General features: G+C 54.7%; 1 protein-coding gene across 4 annotated transcripts in view; it reads right to left on the bottom strand.

Moving 5' to 3' along the window:
- The window catches only part of Sorcs2 (sortilin related VPS10 domain containing receptor 2), a 417,324-nt gene that overhangs the window by 379,978 nt on the left and 21,741 nt on the right, over nt 1-15,605 (bottom strand). Inside the window, exon 1 of one of the 4 annotated variants that reach the window (XM_074042678.1) lies at nt 6,930-7,422. The exons of the other annotated variants lie outside the window; for them this stretch is intronic. The gene's annotated coding sequence lies outside the window, so the exon portion shown is untranslated. Of the gene's footprint in view, nt 1-6,929; nt 7,423-15,605 lie in introns of those variants that run through there. 4 annotated transcript variants of the gene reach the window in all.

The following is a 15,605-nucleotide window of genomic DNA, read 5'->3' as shown; positions in this document are numbered from 1 at the left end:
CCTCACAGAGCCACCTGTGGTCCAGTGACAGCTGGGGCAGTCCGAGCTCTGGGGATCTGGGCTGTACCGAACCATGAGGCTCCACACACACTGCTGTGGCAGCTAGCCACGATACACCCATGGCAGTGACAGGTGTGGTGACAACAGTCCACCCATTCTTTTCCTGAGTGTGTCAGTGCACACTCAGTTGACATGTCTGCCTCTCACAGGCGTCTTCTCATTCCAAATTGGCACTCAGTGACCAGCTCTGTGACCCTGGACCAGTTACTCACCATCTCTGCATATCAGTTCCCTCATCCCCACAGCAGGGACAGCACCCATGCCCCTAAACCCCAGGCAGTGACGCAAGTCTGTACCCACCAAAGTGTCATTCGTGTCAGATCCACCCACGGTGACCTGCCCCACCTGGGCCTGACCCTGCTCTGGGCACTGGGGGTGGGAGGGAATAAAACACCGACATGGTCAACAACTGACACGCCTCCTCGTCTGTGCCAGGCACTTTCTAATCACCTGTCCATGTTCAAATCCCCACCCTAGCCTGCCTGAAGGTGCTAACACTTCCCATTTTACAGATGGAGAAACCAAGGCTCAGGAGCGCAAGCAGAGGCCGTGTGTGGTGTGGGAGCCAGTGCTGACTCCAGGTCTCTCTGAGTTGCACCCTCGGCTTATTCCAGAGGAAGTGAGGCCAGGCAGTGTTTACCCATTTGTTCTGCAGTGAAACCCCCACAGCAGACTCAACACGGGCACATCTGGGAGTGCCGGGCCACCTCCCACAGACACCATGATAGCGATGAAGACGTCCATGCTCCCAGAGCACACCAGGTCCCACTAAGCCAAGCACTCTCCAGCCAGCCTGGGCAACACGGAGTAGGGGCCATTTTCCAGCAAGGAGACCCTGTCTATGAGGTCATGAGGTAAGGAGGCCCCATCTGTGATGTTGTGGGGGTCAGGAGACCTCTGTCTGTGAGGTAGTGGGGTAAGGAAACCCTGTGGATGGGGTCATGGGGTAAGGAGATTCGTCTGTGAGGTGTAGGGTAAGAAGATCCCATTTGTGAGGGAAGGAGACCCTGTCTGTGAGGTCGGAGGCACAGGGTGGAATGGCGATTTGGAAGGGTTGCCCAGAATCCTATAGAATTCCAAAGGGAAGAGGAAGAAGAGGCCTGGCCTCCTCACCCTCTGCTCACCCCAGACCCTGTCAGGCTGCTGTCATCCACCCCATCCACAGCTGCTGGCCTTGATCTCACAGGCTCAGGACTGTGGTCACCATGGTTTCCCACACTGCATCCTCCCCTTCCCCCATCCCACCCAGCTGGCCAAGGAGGGGCAGAGATGCCAACAGCCTCAGCATCCAGGCCTCGCTCGCTGCATATGAAAGCACACACTTCCCTTGCCAACACTCGAAACCTTCCAGAACAAAGCTGGTGAGGAGCCTGTGTGGGCTGCGAGGGTTTTTCCTAATTACCCAAGAAGGATTTCCTCTACCGTTCAAACAAGAGTGGGGAGGTGGGCGGGCAGGGGGGAGCAGGCAGGGGTGTCGGGCAACAGCATAGAGGGGCGTCTGCCGGGCTCGCTTCTCCCCAGTGGCTCAATGGGGCCCTTGAGGCTCAGAGCCAGAGGTACAGGGCCAGGCCCAACCCCTCCAATGCCTGCTCCCCGCTCTCCATCACCTCTGGGAACAAGGGGCCCTGAGAGGGCCTGGCAGACCTGCTGCACCCTGCATTGGTTAATATTCAGTGCAGTGGCCCAGGGACAGAGAGAGGGCAGTGCCCTCATGTCAGGGAAAGCAGTCCCTGTTCCTGGTAGAGCACCAGGTGGTACAGTAGCAGGCCATCCTTACCGGAAACATACAGCCGTCCCGAGACCGCACATGGATCTGCAGAGAGGCTCTGGAGATGAACGGCCAGGCCAGCTACCACGGGACTCAGAAACTCTCACCCCAAGCTCTCTGAGCAAAGGGGCCTGGGGCCGGTGTAGCCAAGCCTGGGTGCTGCTGGCTCCAAGGATGGACAGGTGGGCACACCGCAGGCCTGGAGGAAGGGTCCCCCTGCAGAGCCCCCATCTGTGCCTGGAAGCAGAGGCTCCTTCCGGCTTCCAGGGAAGGAAGGGAAACAGAGGCAGGGGCTCAGCAGAGCACGGAGAGAGATGTGTCCATACCAGAAAGGGTGCCTGTTTCTTCTGGCCACAGCCCACTCTAACTCACACCAGAATCCCATCACCTGGCCAGCACTGGCAGGTGCCAGACCCTGGTCAAGTGATGACAGGGTGACTTAGAGAGGATGACTCATGGTCATCCTCTTGTCACTGGGAGTGACAAGCTGGGCAGGCAGGCAGGTTCACAGCTAAGACTAGAACAAGACCAACCAAGTGTTAGCTCAGATCCTGGGGAAGTAAAGGTAGTAGAGCCTGGAAGGGGGAAGGAATTCACACGTGGGCTGCGGAACTCTTCACCCAAGAGCTGTCTGGGTCAGAACTGGGTCTGGCAGTGAAAAGCAGGAAGCTGGTCTTGCTCTCAGACACAGGAACACAGGAGGTGAAACTGCAGTTAGCCAGTGTCAGTGAGAGGCAGGGAAGAGATGCGGTGGGCCAGTGAGATGGAGGTGCTCCTTGGACTAAACATTCAGGTGGATTCAGGCGGCCACAGAGCCTCCAAGATTCCAGAGAGGAGCACCCAGGAGACCCTCCCTCAAGCATCAGCATGGAGGGTGGGCAGAGGGCACGGCCTGGCAGAACCAGCACTGTGGCTAGGGTAGGTCTGGGGATGCTGAAGTCCCCTGGTGATAGAACAGCCAAGAGAGACCCCTCACTAGGCAATGAGCCAGTCCACCAGAACCACAGCCTCCCTCTGTCCCCCAAGCACAGTCCAGCTGTACCCAGTTGCAGTCAGAGAGGCTATCAATCTACCTCTTCCCTGCAAACATGTGTACTAAGCACCAAGCACAGAGCAAACACTCAGAACAGCTAACCAACAGCACAGTAAGCAAGCAACCCAGAGCTCACGGGCTCCCCACACCTGCAGCATGACACCTCATCTGCCCACTACACCTTCATTTACTTCTCAGTGAAGAGTGTGGTACGTTCAGAGTTGAGTTCTAGAATGACGGACAGAGACAAACTCCAGGAAGCAGAGCAAGGACTGGCGAACGGTACTGAGCTCTGGTGACCTCAAGTTCTCAGGGTGTCTCTTTTACTTGTTCTATTGTTTCTGGAGGCAAACAACTCATACACCAAGAGGACAAGAAGTGGCACAGTCACCACTGGGTCCCCATACCCATTATAGGTCCTGACACAAGAACTATCAAAGAAGCATTGAATGAAAACTGAATGAAGGAAGAACAGGATCCAGCCCTGCCCCCATCCAAGGTAAGGGAATGAGTGCAACAGTCACCTACCTGTCTGGGACCATATGGAGAATTCATGGTAGATGTCCCTTCTGTATGGCACTGTCTACAGGGGGCACAGAGAGCAGCGAGGTCTTGATGGAGGAAGAAGCCAGGACTCTATAAAACTGGATTCCCTCAAGCACCCAGCCAGCTTCAAGCTACCTCCGAGCATGAAGTGGCAGCAGAAAGAGCTGGGAGGCCAAAGGCTCTTGAAGGGCAGCCTGAACTGAGGACCCCCCAGGCTGGCTTACTCACAGTGCCTCAGTTTCCAGCCACCCTGGGGAGTCAGTGCAACCAAGCCACAAGGGAAGGATGGAGTCAGGGGCAGCTACGGTAGGGTAAAAATACAGATAAAATACAGGAGGCACAGGTGAATTTAGGTTGCAGACAAATAAGGGATTATTCAGATTTTTCCATGTAAGTATACCCCATGTGATGTTTGAATTTGAATTTTAAATAAACAGAGACTAATTGCTTAGTATGTCTGTCCCCAGATAATATCTGGCAAATACTTGCTCTAAAAATTATTCATTGTTTACCTGAAACTTAAATTTCCCTGGGCATCCTGTATTTTACCTGGTAACTGCAACTGAGGGTCAAGCTGGTGTACAACACACAGCTGCCCTGTCAGGCACTACAGGAAGAGGCAGACTACAAATGGCAGCAGGTCCTCTGACTGTGACGTCCTAGTCATTTTCACTGTCCTGACAGGGAGCAGTTTATAAGTTACAGTTTCAAGATTCTAAAGGACCCAGGACTGAGAGGTGACAGCCACTTTAGGATGCTGCAGAAGTGGTCAGGGAACAAGAGATGGACTTGCCCAGGATTCCAGTCGCAGCCGGGTGCGTCCCGACCTCCATGAGAGGGGGGAGAAGTGATGTCGCGGAATCAGGAGAGGATAATCACTTCTAATTATTGTCACTCCAGCCTCGGAGTTCCCGGCAATTAGAGTTTATCTTTCATTCTAACTGACACGGCATGGTACCACGTTACGTATCAAACAAATTATGAGTCCCCAGGAAGGACTCTTCCCAGTAATTTGCTGGTGACGTTTTTACAGAAGTGAGACCTGATTAACGTGGAGCTCAGTGGGCCGCGCTTCTCTCTCCTCCTGCCAAAGCAGGTGAAATGTGTGCCCCACATACACACCAGGCCCCAGTCCCAGGATGTGTGCAGCCCCTTACCACCCCAGCCAGTGCTTACTCTGCTCCAAGGGGTTCATCAGGATGGTCTCACCCAGAGCATGGGACAACCCTGATGAGCTGGGACCGTCCCCACAGCCCAGACAGACCCAGCGGCACCAGGCCACTGGTGCCACCCCCACACTGCCAAGAGCTAAAACTGACATTAGAACCCACGACCACAAGGAAACCTTATTCCTTCCTGTGCACCAAAGGGACCTGTCTCACTCACAGAGGAAAAAGCCAACGTGCCACCATGGGGCCATGTGTGCAGAAGATCCAGCCTTCCAGGGGTGCTGCCAGCCTCCCCAAAGCCAATCCTGAAAGATAGGGTAGGTAGCAGCAGTGAGCCTCGCCCTCTTCACAAATTCCTGGCTTTTATCTTCAAAGACAAAGAAATCAAAGTGTTGTTCCTTTGCTCTTTCATTCCCTTTCCTAACATCCCAAAGGGCGAAAGTCTTTTCAGAACTTTTCAGCCAGAACCATGCTTTCTGCCTCACAGGAAGCAAAAGGGCAGGCAAAAGGCTTCCAGGGGGCCAAGTGCAGGTCCTGTGTGGAGGGCAATCACAGGCACTCCTGCAGGTTGTTTCTGCCTCTCACCATCCCTGTTAAGTCTCTTCCAAGTCCCAGGTTCAATGTCAGCAGCCTTTCGTCCAGGGGAAGCCACAGGGTCAGGAAGAGTCAGAAGAGGACAGAAAGCCTCCAAGAAGGCAGGAGAATCACAGGCCTTGGGGTCTACTGGGGACTGCTTGTGAGGGGTCTCCAGGCAGGTATCGGTAGGGCCACCATTCTTCCCAAAAGAGGTCAGGGCCCCTCCTAGCGCCATGTCCCTGGTTGCTGGGCTGCAGCCTTGCTACAGAGGCCCAAAGCCACTGCTGTTTTCATATGTAGCCCTGGGAGCGAGGAAGAGGTGTCCCTTAACAGTGATGTCAGCATGCTGAGCACCAAGGGGGTGGGGCAGAGGACAGGGGACAGGAAGGAAGGAGGACTGGAGGGCAGGGATGTCAAAAGCTCCCCTCTTGATGAGCAAAGGAGGAGCAGCAGAGGTAGAGAGCAGAGAAGGCCCTGCCAAGGCACCGAGGGTACCACCATTCCACAACAGAGGCCCTGCTCCCTGCGGAACCCAACGTGGGCCATGCCGAGCTCTCCAGGGTGTGGTAGGCAGGTCCCTGCTAGGAAAGGGAGGTCACTGCCGGCACCGGGCCTCAATACAGAGGACATGGAGTGTGGCCACACAGCCAGGACAGACCTCAGGAAGACCTCAGGGCCTTATTACTCAGTTATGCAGCTACTGCTGGGGAAGCGAGCTACCTTCTCCACAGAAGTGGAGAAGGGGCAAGGAGCAGAAGCACTGGTTACCTGGAGGAGCTGGGTTCAAATCCAGCCTCCAGCCAGGATGGAGTCTACGTTCCAAATCACACTACTCACTAACGCAAACACCAAGCCCATCTTCTACTCCACCCCAACCCCATGTGTGCACACTGGTACTCAGAACCTCTCACTCTGGAGGGCAACCAAGCTGCACTGTGCTGACAGTGCCTCTCAGGGGCCACTGAGCAGAATGGCCTGCTACCCCTCTCCTGGCTGCCTTGCCAACCAGGGCCTCAGCTTCCTGACAGGCACAATCCTTAAAAAATAAATAAATAAATAATCCATCTGGACAAGGTTTCACACACAGAAAAGAACACAAGTGCCCCAGGACTCCCTGGACTCCACACCAAGCTCCCCTCTACCTCCAGCCTCTTCTAATTACATCTGATTGAATCTGGTTTTTTTCTTAAGCCCCAACATCCAAAATTAAGAAAATCATCATTTATTCTTTTGAGTACCTCTGGCTCATTTGTTCCTGCAAACACAGCCTTTTCATCTCCCCTCAAGTTAAAAAGGATTTTGCCTCTCTGCTGCTCGAACACAGACAGATCAGACACCGCGCTGTTTCTGGAAAGGGATTCAGCCCCATCTCAAATCACAGGCACCCTGAAGCATCCAGACCTGTGACCTGTTAGGGTCTTACAAACTGTGTGATGTTGGCCCCTCACTTTTTCACTAGTGAGGTCTCTAATTTAGAACAAAGGAAAATACATTCCAAACCCAGTGTGGTGATGCACACCTGTAATCCCAGCACTTGAGAGGCTGAGGCAAGAGGCTCTCACATTCAAGGCCAGCCTGGGCTACACAGTGACACCCTGTCTCAAAAACCAACCAAACAAAAACAAAAAAACACATTTCACATAGATTAGATGCAATTGTTAAAGAAATACCACCCTGAGAAACAGCCAAAACAGGACATGTAAAGGACAAAGAGGGAAGGAAACCAGTCCCCCCAAGGACTCATGGTGCTGTGGCCCGTGGGGCTTTTGACACACACCTGACATAAACGCCCAGCACCTCCAAAGTGGGCTTCACTCTTCCCTCTTTACAGACAGGACAACTGAGGCTCTGGGCGACTGTGACAGAAGGCTGGACACTGCAGGCCACGGCATCACGACTTCTCTTCTCACTCTGGCACGCCAGGGGTGGCTTCCTCGGGAGGGTGGTGCCCAGCACCAAGTGGAGCCCCCAACACACCTGGGGTCCACATGGCTGCTCGGGTGGCTAGTGAGCACGCCTCACAGTCAGTTCTCAGTAACACCAGCCCAATAAATAAAATACAAGCACTGAATGCCAGAGCTGGACCCCACCCTCGGGGTCCTCAGCTAGTTCTAATTGCTCCCAGAGACAGATGTGGGTGGGGTCCTCCTTGGAGGAGCTTGGTGGATGGCTGAGGCCAGCAGCCAAGAGGGATCTCGTGGAGAAAGAACAGCCCTGGGAGAAAAAGCCTTTTTCCTAATAACAAGATGGAACTGTTGGAGGCAGGAATCCCTTTGGATCACGAGCTCTCACTGGGCGTCACGACAAGGCCACCTATTTTTATTGCAATCAAGTTTGGTAAGTTTGGATTTTACTAAGGAGGGAGATGAAAATTGCCTATGTTATCTGCCACTCATCAGAAACTCCACATTTCTATTTCTGTTCCTGGCTGGCCTCGAGGCCCCCACTCCTCCACTGCCTCTGCCAGGGGCTAAAAATAGCCGCCCTGACAGCGCCTCGGCCACAGAGGCCAGCATCCTGAGGGGGGCTGGGCTGGGCATGGGCCCTGCCACCCTTTCTGGGTGAGTCAGGCTAGGTCTCCATCTATAAAATGACAGAAGTTTCTCCCTCCTCTGAGAAGTGAGCCTGTGTTAAGAAGTCTAAACCAGACGGACACCGGAGGCTCACGCCTGTCATCCTAGCTATTTGGGAGGCTGAGATCAGGAGGATCACAGTATTTTGCACTTGCACGTATGTGTGTAGTGACATGTGGATAAGTGTGCACATGCACACAGGTGCCCAGCTGCACTTGTATGAAGATGCAAAGGTACGTTCTTACCTGCAAGCCTCCTCCCCACCAGGAGGCCAGGAAGGCAGGATTTTCATGTTTTGTTTCCCCTCTGTCTCGGGCCCTGGAGCAAAGCCTCACACAATCAGGTGCTCAGGAATGGACTGTGAATGTGCAAACACTTAGCGGAGCTCGGCGATGCTCACACCAGGGTTTCGCAGGCACTCACACCTGCTTGTAAATTGAATCGTGGCACCAACAACATCGTCCGCCACAAGAAGCGGCCCTGGCATCCAGCCAGGAGGTAACTCGCCTCCTCCTTCCTCAAGCACGTCTGCAGCTGGGAGCTCATCACCATGGCCCCCCATCCACCCCACTCCCCATCACAGGCCTGGTCCCTCTACTGCCACCTGAGCAGCCAAGATGGGTCCCAGGTGCCTTGGGACCCTAGCTGGTACTCACTGCCACCCTGCCCTAGAAGCAGACCCCCAGGGCCAGGTCCCAAGCTCCCTCCCTCTGATCCCCGAGGCATCCTGACATGTCTCCTGCAGAAACAGTAGGTGGTCAGAGTCCAGGCTAGGCCTCCAGGCCAAGGAGACCAAGCTGGTCCTCTGTGTGACCTTGAGCAAGGCCATACCTCTCCAGCTGCCTGTTCTGGAAAAGAAACCTCACAGCTCCGGAGGCAAGATCTGCTCTGAGGTTACATAAAAGCCTGCCTGGGAATTGGGGCCTGGCAAGGCGGCTGGGTCCAGCTTCTCCCGTTCCGGACGGGGCTCAGGCACCAGGAAGGCCTGGCATGAGCAGCAGTGTCACCAACAATGCCCAGAGGGGCGAGCACACTGGGCACCTGTCAAAAGCCAGCACAGCCCTCAGGTTCTCCATCTGTGAAGGGCGGCTCCTCCCCTTCCCTATGTGAGGCAAAGACCCTGGCACTCAGAACTCAGGCCCGCCCGGTGCCTGACACACTCCTACCCTCCCCATGGGGGATGGTGGCCAAAGTGGCTGCCTGGACCCTCAGGTCCAGGTCTGGAACGTGAAACTCGGGGACAGGTGCATCAGTGATCTCCCTTGGCCACACTAACACGATGGCCGTCCTATGATGCTAAAGACCATCTACTGGTCCATAGGCAACAGCATTCCTGGAAGTCCCCAGGCAAATGGCCCTGACAGCAAGGGACATAATTCTCAGACTTCTTCCCAAAGAACAAGACCCACAAATTCATCCCAGATGTCATCTTCTGGGGGACTCAGCACCCCCTTTCCACAGCAGAAGCAGCTGGGAGGGCTCAGCCACAGCGAGGCTCAGACGCTCACTCAGACAGCCCATCACAGCATTCAGGCCACAGTGGAGTCTCTCCTACCTCCTTCAATGGCCATGTTTGTCCCTGTCCCTCCCAGCTCTCTGAGCAGGTCTTTACCTGCCCTGTCTGGTACACTTGTACTGCCATGCCTTTGCCAGGCCTACTGCCCAAGCGCCTCTCCTCCTGCAGGTACCTGGCTGGGAACGTCTCCTCTCACCATTCCTAGAATGTGGACCACACCTGTCCCCAGCCAGGCCACCCACATCAGGGAGGCCACAGCTACACAAGAGGGCACTGAAGTCAGGCTTGGCTGACCTGTACCATGGAGAGCAGGGGAAGCACTCCAGGGACAGAGCTGGCTTTACTGATGGCTCTTGCTATTGGTACCCCATCTCTGATGCCACAGCACTAACCATGTGGCAGTGTCCCCATGGGTGGAGGTTACGAAGCACCTTACTCAGTCTGGGTCTTGAGCCTCTGTTTGGCCCTGTCGGTGCTGACAATTTGCTGAGTGGGCTTGAACTGGGCTCGCCCACCGTACCCCTGCCCACAGAGGAGGGGCCGTGGCGCTCACAGCAGGACAGAGGAAAAGCAGGCATCTGCACAGCAGGGCACCCTCCCACTAGAACGGCAGCAGCTGGCACAGGCGGGCACCTCCACATTATGCAAAACCCCAGTGCTGGGGGCTCAGATTGAAATGTCAGAGCTGAGCGGAGTCTAAAGGTCACAGACCTGGAGGCTTGGCAGCCGAGCAAATTAAGAGCTTGGGACCAGAACCCTGGGGGGCCATCGAGATGATGAAAACAAATCCCCCATCCCAGGCTGTCCAGGTGGTGACATAATGAGGCTGGCACGCCAGGCCTGCCTTGCTCTCTGGTGTCCACACAACAGTCTGTGAGTCCCTGCAATCTGGGTGGTACCTGGAGAGGAGCCCATGGGGACGGGTCCTGCCCTGGCTCAAACCACAGCCCTGTCCCCAGCAGAGATGTCAGTGTCCCCAGGATAAGTCTCTCCTCCTCCTTCCAGTCCACCCCTTCGTCCACATCAGTCTTACAAGAGACCAGGTCACCTCCAGCCCTGGCTTCTAGGCTATTCTCACAGCCTCACTGGTCACCCAAGGCCCACAGCCTGGGCCCCTCCAGTCCTCCATGCTGCACCCCAGGGCACACAGATGGTGACTCCAGCCCCTCCCTCTCCAGCAGTCTCTGTGGCTCCACTGCCTAAGCTCTGCTACTCAAACCTCAGTGGTCCTACAGTTCACCATGGCCCTAGTCAGAAGGCAAGTCTCAAATGGAACTGAACATTAATGTCACTAAGGGCTCTCGGGAGAAGCTGTTACTGTGGTCCCGAGGCCCCTATGAGTCCAGCTGCAGAAAACAAGATACATTATCCCCAGCCTCCACATCCAGCCCCAGTCCCCCTCCAGTATCATCCCTAACTCCAAAGAGCCCTGCACACACACGCTGTGCCAGCCTGGGTCTCTCCCATCCCCAGACATGCCACACATAGTTCCCTGTCGCTCGCTGTTCACACTGTGTCATCAGCCTGGAAGACCCTGCCTGCTGACCACCTAAGCCTTTCCAGTCACACTCATTCTGGAATGGGATGGGTAGATGGATGAACAGATGGACAGACAAATGGATAGGTGGGTGCGTGAATCAATGGGTGGATGGACCAACAGATGGATGGACAAATAGAGAGATGCCAAAACAAATGGAGGATGGATGGATGGATGGGTGGGATAATCAAGTTGACGGTTAATTTTATGTGTGAACTTAACTGGGTTACAAGGTACCAGATATTTGGTCAAACATTAGTTTGGGTGTTTCTGTGAAGATGTTTGTGAATAAGACCAACAGATAAATCAGGTAGGGCTCATCCCATCTATTAAAGGACTGGACAGAAGAAAAAGCCAACCTTTCTTCAATTAAAAGAGAATTCTCCTGCTGGACAGCCTTCAAAATGGACCACTTGATCCCGCTGGTCTTCAGACTCAAACAGCACACTTGGCGATGCTGGTTCTGGACTTTCCAGCGTCTACAATTTTATGAACCAGACCATCACAATAAATCTTCTGCAGGTGTGTATATGAGAAATGTATGTGTTATGTCAGTCCATCAATCTGTCTGTCCGTCTAGCCCCTATTGGCTCCGTTTCTCTGGAGAACCACCCGGGGTCTTTCATACATGAGACACTGACAGTGCTCTGTCCTGGGACATCACAGGCATGCCCATGGGATGGCACGCAAGCCTAACACCCACAGCCTTGCCAACTTTGGCAAAGCTCTTTGGTGGTCGAGTGACCACCTAACCTGCATGCTATGGGGATGAGCACAGGGTCTTGGGCTGGAGAACAGCAGTGGCATCTCAGCAGGCAACTCAGGCGGGACTTCTCCCAATCCACACTGAGCGATGTCAGCCCCCTGCTGCAGGGCCTCTTCGGGAAGAAGGCCAACTCGGGCAAGGTGGAAGCTCCTTCCAGGCAGGTGCCAGAGCCTCATGAGCGGGGGGTGAGGATGGACCCTCTAGTCATGGGCATCGTGCCAAAGGGCACTTAGAACTCTCAGGGAGAGGGGATTCCCATCAGCTGGGGTGGCGAGAAATCCTTACAGGGCCACGGCCTGAGGAACGGGAAGTTTTTTGCTACATCCTGGCAAGAAGAAAGTGGGAAGAGATAAAAATGGAGGTACAGGTGGAAGGGAGGCCCCCATCTCCTGAGTCCAGAATGCAGAAGGGATGCTCCCACAGGGGACTGTAAGAGCAACAAAAACAAAGAGGCCACACACAGAGCCCAAGAACCCTCCAAACAGACCAGGCCCTCCCAATGTAGAGCAGACCTCACCCAAGAATCTACTAAGAATCACAGTGGGGCACACAAGGACACAGCACGGGCTGTTTGCCCTCAGCTGACCAGCAGGTAGGGGCTCCTATGCTGCCCACAGGGCACCAGCCCATCCACCCGAGTCTGTCGTGGGACATCAATGGGGTCCCCTAACTTGGGTGGTGGCCCAGGTCACAGAGACAGAGGGACTCAAGTGGTGGGTAAGCCCCAGCCCCAAGACTAGGACTCTGTAGCCACCATGGAAGTAGGGTGGGTGGCTAGAGCCACCTTGGCCTTGGCCACACACATCACCGTGCAGGCCTGGAGGGGCCTGAGGCTCTAGGCTTCCCAGCTCTTCAAAGCACAACAGCTGCCTTCTCAGTCCCTTATGGAGCCGGCTCTGGGCCATGTCAGAACTTCCTGTGTGTCTCCATGTAATTCTCACGGCAGCCCCATATGGGCAGGGTCCTCTTCCCCCATCTACACGGCGGGAAGACACGAGGTCAAATCTCACCAGTCACAGTCAGTGTACAGCAGGGAGAGGAGAACCAGGATGCATTGGTGCTGAAAATCCACCTCTGACACAGAGCTTCCTCTCCCCTACAGCACAGGATGCACTAGTGACTCCTGGAGGCTGCACTGACTCCCCAGATCCACGTGTGGAAGCCCTAACCCCAGGACCTCAATGTGCCTGGCTTTGGAGACAGGGTCTTTACACGGGATCTAAGGTAACATGAGGGCACTGGGGTGGCCATTGCCCAAGCTGGCTGGTGTTTTCCTAACAGAGACTAGAACCCAGACACACCGAGCACGTGGGGAGAAGATGCCATCGACAAGCCAGGGAGAAAGCCCTCAGAGGAACCAGCCCCACCATACTGGATCTGGGACTTCAGCCTCAGACTCAGGACAGAGTTTGAAAGGTGGGGGAAAGAGAGGAGGCAACAAGGCAAAGAAGGGAGGGTGACCTCCAGGGCTGGTGGACCACTCCACCCAAGGTCTGCCACAGTTAGGGGTCCCAGGTACCGACCAGAGAAGCCTCAGGCTCCCTCCAACCTCCTGCTCACCAGGCCCTGGGGGAGGAAGTTTTCTAAAGAAGCAGAGTAGAGCCTCTTAACCTGAGGCACCACCCAGGGAAGCCCAGAGCCTACCGGGACCAAGGGCATCAGGGCCCCCTGGAGACACATGGGAATCTTGGGGATATCTTCTGACTGCACGTGGACTCAGCATTGGAATCATCTCACCCCCGTCTCAAGGGCCAGACACACAGCTGGAATCCAGCTGTTTGGATGACCAGCTGGTCTGCAGGCCCAGCTCATCAGAGCCTCGAGAGGTGTGGTGCGCAACCACGGTGTGCACCGCCATGGCTTGGTCCGTGATGGCTTCACTCCCTCGCACCTCAGCTCAATGAGTCATGAATTAACCCGCTACAAAGGCATCACTGAATTAGCCACGTCTGATCTTGGTGACAAGGAGATCTGAAAGTAAAAAAGAAGAGCAGAGAAAGGCCACACCCTGGTTCTTCCTAGACGTCCTCCAAGACATGGCCTGCGGAAGCAGGTGCACCCACCTCTCACACCCAGCAGGAACTGGTCATGAACTCTCAACCAGCTAGTTGTCCTGCCTGAATGGGTGTGGCACAGTCCCACACTGTGCTACTTCAGAGCCACATGTCTTAACCCGAGTGGTGGCTCCAAGTGGGAGGTGGCTTGTGAGAGCAGGAGGCAGATGGTGGTCTAGATCAGTGGGCCTCAGGGGAAGGGGCCGCTGGTTTTCTCTATCTGCAAGGCATCTTGCAGGCTGTCGCTGCACCTCCCAGTCACAGCCCGTCACCCTCCACCTGTTAGGGATAAATCTTCCTCATAAATTTCCCCACTGAGCTTCACAGGCAGCCAAACTTAACCCTTGAGCAAACAGGGCTGTGCTGGCTGGAGCTCTGGGGTGCGCTGCAGTTCTCCACTACCTCGTCCCTGGATCACGCTGCTAGAAGGGCACATGGAGGCCAAGCGAGGCCAGGCTTGGGGATGGTGGGCCCAGGTTCAAATCCAGACTCTGCTCCTTGGGCTTTGTGACCTCAGGCTGGCCATGTAGCTGCTCCAAGCCTCTGCCATCAAGGAGGTTATGATGCTATGTCCCGGGTTGGTGTGTGCAGGGTGCCTCCTATGGTAGCTACTCCCCAAGCAGTGACATGTGGCTTCCTGGAAAGCCAGCTCTGAGGACCGAGGCTGTGGAGGTTATTCGGGGGTTCAGACATGCTGGAGTGTGTTTTCTCACCGTGGCAGTGTTCAGGTGAGCTGGAATTCTTTGACAGGGGACAATATCCATCCTGCCCCAGAATTTGAGCAGGCATCTGATGGTGTAAGTGACCCTCAGGGACTTTTTTTTTTTTTTTTTGTAGTACTGGGGCTTGAACTAAGGCCTTCACCTTGAGCCACTCCACCAGCCCTATTTTTGTGAAGGGTTTTTTGAGATAGGGTCTCGGGAACTATTTTCCCAGGCTGGCTTCAAACCATGATCCTCCTGATCTCTGCTTCCTGAGTAGCTGGGATTACAGGCGTGAGCCACCGGTCCCAGGCTCCTCAGGGACTCCTGACACTGGATCCTAAAAGGTCAATGGGCTGCACCTTCTCTGTAGGAGTCCTCCCAGCCTTGGCCATGCGGTGCGCCACTGCTCTGTCCCCACGGGGGAAAAAGAAAGACAAATGATCCACAGCAAAGAGCTGTGCAAATATCCTGAGGGTACAGGAGGTCAGGCCACTGGGGCTCACTCTTGGTGCCAGGACAGCCCCATCTCTGCCCTTCCCCGGGGCAGACCCACCATGCACGGCCACTTCACCACACCAATTTAGAACGACCAAGTCAGGAGGAGCAGAGGAAGGCTGCATGAGATGACACAGTCACGTTTCTGTCCTGCTTTTGCTCTCATTCTTCCTTCCAGACTGACAGACAACAAGCACAGTCCACTCTGGATCAAGGACAAGGCCAGGTGTGCAGAACAAAGATGAAGATGCCTTGGTTCTTGCCATTCAGAACTCACAGGTGAAAGACGAGATGTCAAAAAAACAGTTATAGTTGGTGACACCCACCCCATGATAGAGACATATATATGGAAAAGCACTGACAAAGAGAGGTGGAGCTAACTCTGTCTAGGGGGAATCAGAGAAGACTACATGGAAGAGATAATACCTCATTGGGATTTTGAAGGATGAACAGGAGTCTGCCAGCATAGTTTGTATAATTAGATCATTTGCTCCCTCCATCCCTTTGAAGCATTTTGTGAACACGACAGTCCTGACATCACTCCACATAAGGCAGAGAAGACTGGTCTGTTACAGGACACTCAAAGAAAAGATTTTAATGTCTTGCCCCAAAGAAAATGCTGTCAACAAAAACAACTTACACCGAAATTCAGAGGTCCTCAAGATGGACTGGTCAGGCCCCCACTAAGCTGGCAAAAGGACCACAGCCACAGGCCGGTTCTGACAGGAGAGGGTGAATGGGGCCTGCAGCAGGGGGAGGAGCTCATGTTCCCTGATGCCACATGCCCACCTCCCCCACCACGGGCCAC

This window comes from Castor canadensis, chromosome 9 (genome assembly GCF_047511655.1).
Source record: "Castor canadensis chromosome 9, mCasCan1.hap1v2, whole genome shotgun sequence".
Taxonomy (NCBI): Eukaryota; Metazoa; Chordata; class Mammalia; order Rodentia; family Castoridae; genus Castor; species Castor canadensis.
The sequence above is the reverse complement of the archived record's forward strand: the minus strand, read 5'-3'. Positions and strand labels throughout refer to the sequence as shown.